The sequence below is a fragment of the Mustela putorius genome, unplaced genomic scaffold (assembly GCF_011764305.1).
Source record: "Mustela putorius furo isolate JIRA1106 unplaced genomic scaffold, ASM1176430v1.1 tig00000281_pilon_pilon_pilon, whole genome shotgun sequence".
Taxonomy (NCBI): Eukaryota; Metazoa; Chordata; class Mammalia; order Carnivora; family Mustelidae; genus Mustela; species Mustela putorius.
In genome coordinates this window covers 4,158,423-4,167,960 of record NW_025421343.1, presented here as the reverse complement: position 1 = coordinate 4,167,960, position 9,538 = coordinate 4,158,423, and the positions used below count along the sequence as shown (strand labels likewise).

At 45.2% G+C, this 9,538-nt stretch overlaps 1 protein-coding gene and 1 pseudogene across 5 annotated transcripts in view; one reads left to right on the top strand and one right to left on the bottom strand.

Moving 5' to 3' along the window:
* On the bottom strand, window positions 1-4,321 carry LOC123391786 (annotated as a pseudogene).
* A 2,885-nt stretch (window positions 4,322-7,206) lies between these two features.
* The window catches only part of SLC4A5 (solute carrier family 4 member 5), a 106,682-nt gene continuing 104,350 nt past the window's right edge, over window positions 7,207-9,538 (top strand). For 3 of the 5 annotated variants that reach the window (XM_013051164.2, XM_013051165.2, XM_045079039.1), the window contains exon 1: window positions 7,208-7,729. The gene's annotated coding sequence lies outside the window, so the exon portion shown is untranslated. Of the gene's footprint in view, window positions 7,730-9,538 lie in introns of all 5 variants that reach the window. The other 2 variants (XM_045079036.1, XM_045079037.1) reach the window with 1 other exon arrangement.

Sequence of the window (9,538 nt, the reverse complement as noted above, 5' to 3'; positions counted from 1 at the left end):
GTCATTTTTATTCTTCGAGTCCATTCTTGATGTTCTGCCGAGGCTATTCAGTCCTGGACTGAATATTCAGTTGGATGGCTGTGGTGCCAGGTTTGAAACAGAGCTGGATGCAGGGCCAAAGTCTCCCCAAGTCAGAGACTGGAGCTTCTGTCATGAGAGGAGTAGGAGAAGCCCATCCTAAAATTATCTGTGTCATTGCTTCCGTGGTTAGATTTGGAATGGGTGGTGGGGGCAACATGACTGCTCATGACATCCTCTGAGGATAGAGGGGGAATAATGACTTTGCCTCCAAGTGGGTCTGGGAGTAAATTTAGGCCCCCAGTCCCCTGTAGTCCTGGGCTTAGAAACCCATCATCTCTTGGTTGCAATGTTAATGTTACTCAACTTGATGATCTGTCCTTCTTTGAGGCCCAGATCCAACTTGGGATGAATGTCCAGTTCTTGAGATTCACTGGACAACTTAGATACTTACTTTACCCACTTCAAGTAATTTTGTGGGAGGATATTAAATTCAAAGACATCACCTGATCCATGAAGTAAATATCAATGAAAGCTCTATGCCCAGTGTCATCCTGGGACCAGATTACACAGTAGAAGCTAGAATCTGTCACTATCTCTCCTCAGCAATGATAGGATATTGTTTCTACTGGTGCTCAAACAAAGAGCTCCCATGATATTTTATACTCGAGTTTATAGGCAAGCTTCCCTTTTGAAGTGATTTGGAGGTGACTAGTCTAAGTAGGCTGGCCTGTAGCTGTTGTTGGAGGTAGATGTTGACATCCAGCTTCATACAGAGATCAAGGCTTGTATTTTGCCTATGCTATCTTGGCCCTACTTTCCATGCCTACTAAGTCTCTTTTAATCTCTAGGTTCTTTCTTGCTTTCTTTTTCCTTATGATTTATTTGTTGAAGGAACTATTTCTCAGAGTTTGGATTTAAAATATATCCTTGTAGTGTTAATAGGTTCCTCTGCCTTCCACATTTCCTATAAATTTTTAGATTTATAGCTGTGATTCTCAAAGTGTGGTCCGCTCACCACCAGTATCCACACCACCTGGAGATTTGTAAGATATGTTAATTCTTACACCACAAGAGGGGCTGGCCACCTCAGAGGGTCTGGCCATCAAAGTCACCATCTTGGTGAGGCTTAGCATCCCATTTTTGAAGTCATCCATTGAAGAATAAAGGTCAATACAACTGGGGTAGGGAGGGATATAATTTTGGGTGAGGTAGTAGTTGGTCTCTTGATGGGATGGCATGGAAGTATTTCTAGGTTTTAATCAATGAATAATTAAATTTTTTTGCATCATGTCAGAACAAAAAGAATGGTGGACTTATGGCTTAAAAGTTAACTTAGTTGATTTCATGTACTTTGGAAACTATATGCCTACGAAGAGTCCAAGTTCCCCTGCCTTTCTTGGAGAAGTGTAGGAACAAGTGTTCACTCTCCCTCAATGCTTAGGCTATCAAATCTTGACATTTTCTAGATGACAAAGTAGCTCGGAAATGGCAAACCCTCTCCTGCCATTTAGTTTTAGGCCACTTCTGGACTTGGCAGTCGAAGGCACCTGGTTTAGACACTCCTTGGTCGGATCCTTCACCCACAGCAATGGCTCGTCAAGTGTCTGTAGAGAGTTGAAAGCAAGGCTTGTTTTCCCTTCTGATCTTGGTGGAAAGGGTCAGCCCATGACTGGCCATTCTAAAAGACAATCAGAACCTATGCAAACAATTGAGCAAGGACCACTGGGTGAAACTGAACTTTTGTGAACTCATGGAGAAAACACAACTTGCCTACTGAATTGTGAAATCAAGCTTTGTTTTCCAAAGTATTATATCTCAGTGGACAAACTCTAAGATAAATTAAGTGAGACCCATGTTGATACTCCTTTGTAAAAAAAAAAAAAAAGGCAAAAGATAGACTGTATGCATTTGTCAACACTCTTAGAACTGAATGCTAAAAGAAAATGGATTTTACTGTAAATAAACTTTTAAACATGGATTGAAAAAGAGTAGATTAGATTAAAACTATTTTAAAAAATTATAAAACAAGTAGTTGACCACAACTTGCTAGAGTTTTCTTACATATTTACATGATACAGGAAATTCATTTTTCAGTGAGGGAAAAAGATTCTAACTATTTTATAAAGTAGGTAGTCAGGCTGCTGTTTTAAATGAAGATAGATGGTCTGAAAAAGAAATATCCCCACTGATGCTAGGTCAGTGGGGGTCAGAGTGGGGAAGGGTACAGAGGCTGGAACTTACCCATTCTGCTCTTTTTTTTTTTTAAAGATTTTATTTATTTATTTGACAGAGATCACAAGTAGGCAGAGAGTCGGAGGGGGAGTGTGGTGCGGGGCGGGAAGCAGGCTCTCCACTGAGCAGAGAGCCTGTTGTGGGGCTCAATCCCAGGACCCTGAGATCCTGACCTGAGCTGAAGGCAGAAGCTTAACCCACTGAGCCACCCAGGTGCCCCTCCATTCTGCTCTTGATGGACATTCGGATTGTTTCCAAGTTTAAGTACCTACAAACCACGCTGCACAAATATCCTTGTTCGTTTGGTTCTGGTACATATATGCAAAAGTGGAATTGCTTTGTTGTTTGGTATGTGTATTTTCAACCTTATCAAGTATTACCACATGTTTTTGCAGAGTGGCTGTACTGGTTTATCCCCCAGCACCAGAATGGGGGATAAACTTGCCTGGATTCAAGTGCTCTCCCATAGAGAGTGGGGGGAAATAAGTCATGGAAAGAATGAGGAAGCTGGGCAGGGGAAGGCCTTGGGTGCCAATCCAAGGAGCTCAGACTTTATTTGACTGCCCTGGAAGGCCTCTGGTGATCTGGGGACAAGGAACAGAATGCAAAAACAAGCTTTTAGGAGAGTGAGCCTTTAATGCTCTCAGTTGGTTTTTGTTGTCGGGACAGTGAGGATGGTCATGGGGTTGACTTAAGCCAGCAACAGGATTCAGGTTCACAAGAGAGAGATTTGTGGGGAGAAGGTGCAAAGGGGGAGCTGAGCAAATGCTGTGGGATCATCCCAACTGGATCATCCCAACTCTACCAACGCTTGTCTTTAAATAATTCCGTTAGAGTGTTTCATACTGCCTGTGGGGGTGTGTAGTACTATCGTCCTTCTAGAGCACATTGTGGCAGTATTCAGCAAAGATGAAGATGCACATGCCTAAAGATCTAGATGTCCCAAAATATACCAAAACAAAACAACAGGCAAACAAAACCACCCCAAAAGAGGGGATTTCAAGAAGGAAACAATTGTCAACAATGTACCAGAGAAATCTATCAAGAAAATATACCAGGGGGGTGCCTGGGTGGCTCAGTGGGTTAAAGCCTCTGTCTTCAGCTCAGGTCACTATCCCAGGGTCCTGGGATAGAGCCCCAAATCGGGCTCTCTGCTCAGCAGGGAGCCTGCTTCCTCTTCTCTCTCTGCCTGTCTCTCTGCCTACTTGTGATCTCTTTCTGTCAAATAAATAAATAAAATCTTAAAAAAAATTTAAAACTCTAGTTCAAGATAAACCGAATTCTTACATTTACTTCTCTTTCATCCCTAAGTTCAACTGAAACTACATTTTTATTTTTTTTTAAGGAAAGAAAGGGAAAATTCCAAAGCAGTGCTGGAAGACAAGTATGGTAGCTCTCCCTTATCTAGATATGTTCCTAGACCTCCAGTAAGTGCCTGGAACCACAGATATGCTGAACTCCCTATATACTATGTTTTTTTCCTGTACATACATACCTATGTTAAGTTATAAATTAGGCACAGTGTAATTAACAACAACTAATAATAAGATAGAACGACTATAATGATATTCTGTAATAAAAGTCATGTGAATGTGCTCTCTCTCTTTCTCTCAGAATAGCTTATTGTATGGTACTCACCCTTCTGGTGATGCTGTGAGATGATAAAATGCCCACAGGATGAGAAGCAATGAGGGGAATAGCGTAGGTGGTGTGACCTACGTAGCCTTAGGCTCCTGCTGACCTGCTAATGAAGAAGGAGCACCTGCTTCTGGACCACAGTGGACTGCAGGTAACTGAAACCACAGAAGGTAAACCTGCGGGGAAGAGGGGGACTGCTGTACGATAGATTCTTTGGGATCAGACACTGAGCTCTTGTCCATTTGGCAGGAAAGTCCTCCAGCCTCACTCCACTCAGGTGGTTCAGGTTGGACAGCCACGTTCCTGCAGAGCCTGCTTCTGAGTCCTGGCTGAAAGGCTCAGGCTGGGGCACAGTGAGGGGAAGGGATGCCTCTCAGCCATCCCCTCCCGCCCTCACCTTGTGTTCTAGTTTATGGAACAGACACATCATCGTCAGTTGAAAGACCAAATGTAGCTTTACCATTGGTCAAGACTTAGAAACCTTGTGGTACATTCTTGGATAGGCTTTCTTAAGCTCCATTTCACCCTCCTCATGGGAGAGATGGGAAAGCCCCAAACTTTACTTCTCAGTGTCCCTTCCTGCTAGACTTCTTCATGTAAACTGAACTTGCATCACACTTGCTGAGGAACCTGCCTCCTCATACAGAGAGAAGAGGGGTCACCTGAGAATTAGGTAGAGTGGGAAAGCCCTGCAGCCCCGAAACAGCAGGCATTATGGCGGTTGGTGGCTGTGGGGGCATGTCAGGCCATCTGTCCCAAGCCTCCACCCTGCCTGGCCCTTTGCTCACACACAGCAAATGAATGACTTCTACAGCAAGACAGAAAGGCTCTCAAAGTAAATAAGAACTCTTGGAACTATGATTTTGTTTTAAGCTAAAAAAAAAAGTAATTAAGAATGTGCATTGGTTGACAGCAAAGGTGTCATTAGAGCTGGAGAGAGGAACAAACAAGCTTTCGGTGAACTCCCAGCGGACACTGGAAAGAGGCTGCCAGAGCAGTCCTCTCCCTACTTCCTTTATCAGGAAGGATCCTCAGCCTGCAAACCTGTTCCTTTTGTGCATCCTGTCCCTCACTAACCCATGGTGAACCTCATCCTCTGATTCCTACACGAAGTAAAAAACAAAAACAAGAATCAAAAGCTAAAATATCTGAACTAAATATCCACATAATTTAAACAAAACCTGGGTGAGTAGAAGCCAAAGGGTCTCCCTGGAATGCTTGGCAGTGACGGCCCAACGTATCTTCCCACCTGTGCCAACCTGTCCCACCCTGAAGCCAATCCTTCCATTCTTGTACAAAGTCCCATTCCACATTCCTTGGGGGCTCAGACACATTTGCTGATAATTATGTCTCTTCCCAGAATGACCCAGTCCTTTTCCTCCCCAAACCCACACTATACTAGGGAAACTGCTCCCTAGTTCCTGGGGTACACTGCATTATTCCGTCACTTAGGTCTTTGTTTTTATGGTTCCTTCCCTCCCGTCTGCTATTCCATATCCCACCATTATACCCTTTTCCTTTACGTCCTACTGAAGGCCATTTTCTCCATGAAGTGTTTCTTTTTCTTTCTCTCTTTTACTTTTCCTTCCTTCCTTCTTTCCTTCCTCTCTTTTTCCTTCCTTCCTTCCTTCTTCCCTCCATTCCTTCCTTCCTTCCTTCCTTCCTTCCTTCCAAGAGCGTGAGGACGTGCGCGTGCGACAGAGGCAGTGTAGAGGGAGAGGGAGAGCATCTTAAGCAGGTTCCATGCCCAGTGCGGAGCCTGACATGGAGCTTCATGAGGGACCCATGCAGGGCCTCCGCAGGCTGAGTCTCACGACCCCGAGATCATGACTGGAGCAGCAATCACGAGTTGAACGTACAACTGATTCTGCCACCCAGCTGCCCCTCTATGAAGTGGGTTACAAGCGTAGCACATAGGGCCTAAGCTATGGCTGGGGACTTCCAAGGTAAGCCGTGACCATTTATGAAATGAGTAAGTCCTCTAAACACATATGGTTTTTCTTTTACTAAACCTTTCCCTCCCTTTGTGCTGTTTTATGAGGCCTTGCACTCTTCTGCTTGTGTATTCATCTAATCCCTGATTTGGTGGAAATGCCCTGAGGCTGGAGACCACGTCTTCTAGGCCAGCCTATCCCGATCTGCCCCAGACAAGGTGTTTCGCAGGCTGAAGTGCTTTCAGAGCTAAAAGTGGGAAAGTGTCAGGCAAACCAGGGTGAGTCAGTCATCCTAGTCTTGCTAGTCTTTGAGTCCATGGATTATGGAAAGAAAGTAGGATGTAAGGTTAAAGTTATGGTTCAGCCATGGTGTCCAAAACACACCTTCCTACAAGTCTGCTGTATGTGTGGCTTTTCCACTGGGGGAAGCCCTCGAGAGCTAGGAACACAGTGAGGACTTTATACAGAACATCAATTTCTTATCTGAAAGAAAAGGTAAACCCTGAAATATGGGTCTGAAGACACTCAGTAGATCTACAGTAGGGCCTGTGTAAGATAAGAGGTGGAGTTCATTTTTTTCAAGGAGCTCCCAGCCCCTGTTCTTCCTACCTCTATGTGTCCATGGGCTAGTATTATACTCTCTTGAGTCTCAGTTTCCATATGTAAAATCCTTGCCTGGCAGGACTGTTGAGAGTTAAATAAGAGAAGCAGTGTTTATCACTGAGCCCAGTACTTGGTGTCCAGAGGCCACCAAAGATTTCAACATGTTCCCTTTTCTCATCCTGCCTACTCTGTGTGCCCACAACCCAAACCATGTGCCCATCCCCCAACACCATGCCCACCCCCAACACTGTGCTCACTTTGCAACTCTGCGTACCCATATCCCAACCCTGTGTGTTCACACCCAACCCTGTGTGCTCACACACCCCAAGACCGTGTGCACACACCCAGTGCTGGGTGCTCACACCCCAACCATGTTTGCCCACACCCAACACTGTGTATCTGCCCCCCAATATTATGTGCCTGCACCCCCTACAGTGTGCCCACACCCCCCACACTGGGTGCTCACCCCCCAACACTCTGAGTCTGTCCACCAACACTCTACCCACACCCTCAGCACTGTGTCCACCCGCCAGCACTGTGTGCCCACACCCCAACAGTGTGTGTCTACACCCCAACAGTGTGTGTCCCTCCCCCACTAGCACTTCTTTTCCCCTCACTGTCTCTGCCTTCTCCCTGAGCTCTTCCCACTGATCGGTCTATCTTTCCTACTTACAAAGCAGTTAAAATGAGGTTAAAATTCAGCACAAGACTTAGAACAATCATAAAGTAAACAGTCACAAAGTACGCAAGGCTTTTCTTGCAGGGTTTGATTTGTTCAAATGCCTTCTTCATTTCTCTTGGCCATTTCCTTCTCTGGAAGAGTCAGGAATTGGGGGTTGCAGAGCTGGAGAGGCTGTGGGATATGGAATGTGCTCCATAATCTCAGGCCTCTGAGATGAGGCAAAGAGGACATCTTTCCTGAGGATTGTCCCTTAAAGAAGCTGATTCTTTCTGGGGAAACGGCTCAGTTGGCCCCATTGTGCTTGGGCAAGCTAAACCCACAAGTAATAACCCTCCCTAGGACATGCTGATTAGATAAAACAATAAGAATTGAGGAAGACAAAGACATTAGATTTAAAAACTTAAATCAAATGTTACTTTTACGGTGTCTGTGAATAGACAAAGACTTTTTGGTTCTAAAATAGTTGGTTGGTGAGGTAATAGAGGAGGGGCTATGTTAATAGCAGAGGTAGAAAAAAAGGAGAGGTGGCTGGGTTCCAAAGGCAAGGCCCACCCTAAAGGATTGGATTCAACGGTGGCAGAGGCAGCGGAGCAACCAGTTACTGCACTACTGCACGCGGGTGAGTAGAGTGGATTTTAAATATATGGAGTTAACAGCTTGGTTGTAGATTCAGGTTTGGGGATGTGAATGAATGAACCCAATGGTATAGGCAGGTGTCTCCAGCCCACAGAGGGTCAGTTGAGAATTTTGTTGCTCTTTGCTAAGGGCGGGTGCAGGATTTAGGGAGCAAAGATAAGGGACAGCCTCTTGCTTAATTTTTACCTATTTCAACATAATGAAGGACAAGATAATGACCAGTTGTCCTGTGGTGGTGTTGCTATTCTGCGTTCCCCTACCCCCACCTTTGGAGAGGGGAGCGTCTAGGGGCATGTGCATCTGTGCAATGTCAGACATGCACTGAGGGGCTGAGATCTAAATCTAGTTGTATTCTCTGCACATTGGTCTAACTGCCCTTCTTAATCCAGGTTCTTCAGCCATGGTAGTCATGAGGCTTGGTCCTGTGCTTCCTTCGAGCTTCTTTCAATTCAATAAGGGTTATGCCCAGCATCTTCTTGGAGGCTTCTATGACTCAGGGAAACATGAGACTTATATAAAAACCCCTACTTCACCTAAGCTTTCCCACCCAAAGGAGGTGACCTTTACCAAGGATCTGCTTCTTGGGCTCTGGGAATGGGAGGCAGGTTATGCATGAGAAGCAGAGGAGCTAGTCCTTATCTCTCTTTCTAGATGTAATAGACGGTAGTTCTTGCAAATCAGGACTTCTAGGGATCAGTTGTCTATCCAAGAAAGGATCACCCAGCCCTTGATGAAATTCTAACTTAGAAATCCAGAGCCCTTAGCTCTGTGAGCTTCTGTCCCCAAGAAAGAGTTTTTTACTTTCCTGCAATTTGGGACTGAGCTGTGAGCTCACGAGCTGAAGCATGTTATCAGGAGTATCCTAAAACCCCACCAACTGTGCTCTTCTCCCCCTCGTCCCCCATCCCCAGCTTATTTTGGGTTGCCCAGTTTGAGGAGAGCGGTCTTTCCCCACCCATTGAAGGTGTGTGAGTGGCTTGTCGCTTGACTGAATGCCTGCCCACTCTCCCTTTGGTTAAGTTCATCTTATCAGAGAGGCAGTAATCAATACTCAGAGTTATTGATGGAGATGCTCAAATAGCTTCTCTTTTACCTCCCTGCTCAGTGACTGTTGATGGAGGCCTGGCCTACAAAGGAGATACTTCAGCAGGAGTGATGCTGTCACATAAAATAGAAGGCAGTGTGTGTTCTCTGATGTTACCATCCGCAAACCAGAACCAACCGGTCTTGGGTTTCCCTTTCATAACCTTCATCTGGAGAAAGCTTTGCTACTCAGCTACTCGAGATCTACTTCCCTGTCTGAGAGTTGGGCTCTAGACTTCTTCAGCTAATTTATTCTCTCAGAAATACATAATTTGCATTATTTTATATAATTTTGAAGGAAGGAGCCCTGTAAGATTCCTTACGCAAAAATGGATTTGGCTTGGTTTGAAGCCTAATGGGGCACTGCAGCATTCATGCCTGCTCTCATACGGCATGAGCTGGGTCTGACTGCACCCTCCTTTTGTGTCTTAGCCTGCTTCCCCTTAATTCAGAACAGGAGTGGCTCTAACAGAGAAACAGAACATGATCATCCACACCTACTTCATTTCTATGCCTTTTACCCCAAACCTGGGCACACAGGTCATTTTATATCAGAATTCCTTGAACACAGGCTCTTTTTAATTTTTTTAAGATTTATTTGAGAGAGAGAGAGAGCTCACGAGCAGAGGGAGGAGCAGAGGGAGAGGGGAAGCAGACTCACCACCGAGTAGGGAGCCCAACACAGGGCCTGATCCCAGGACCCTGAGAT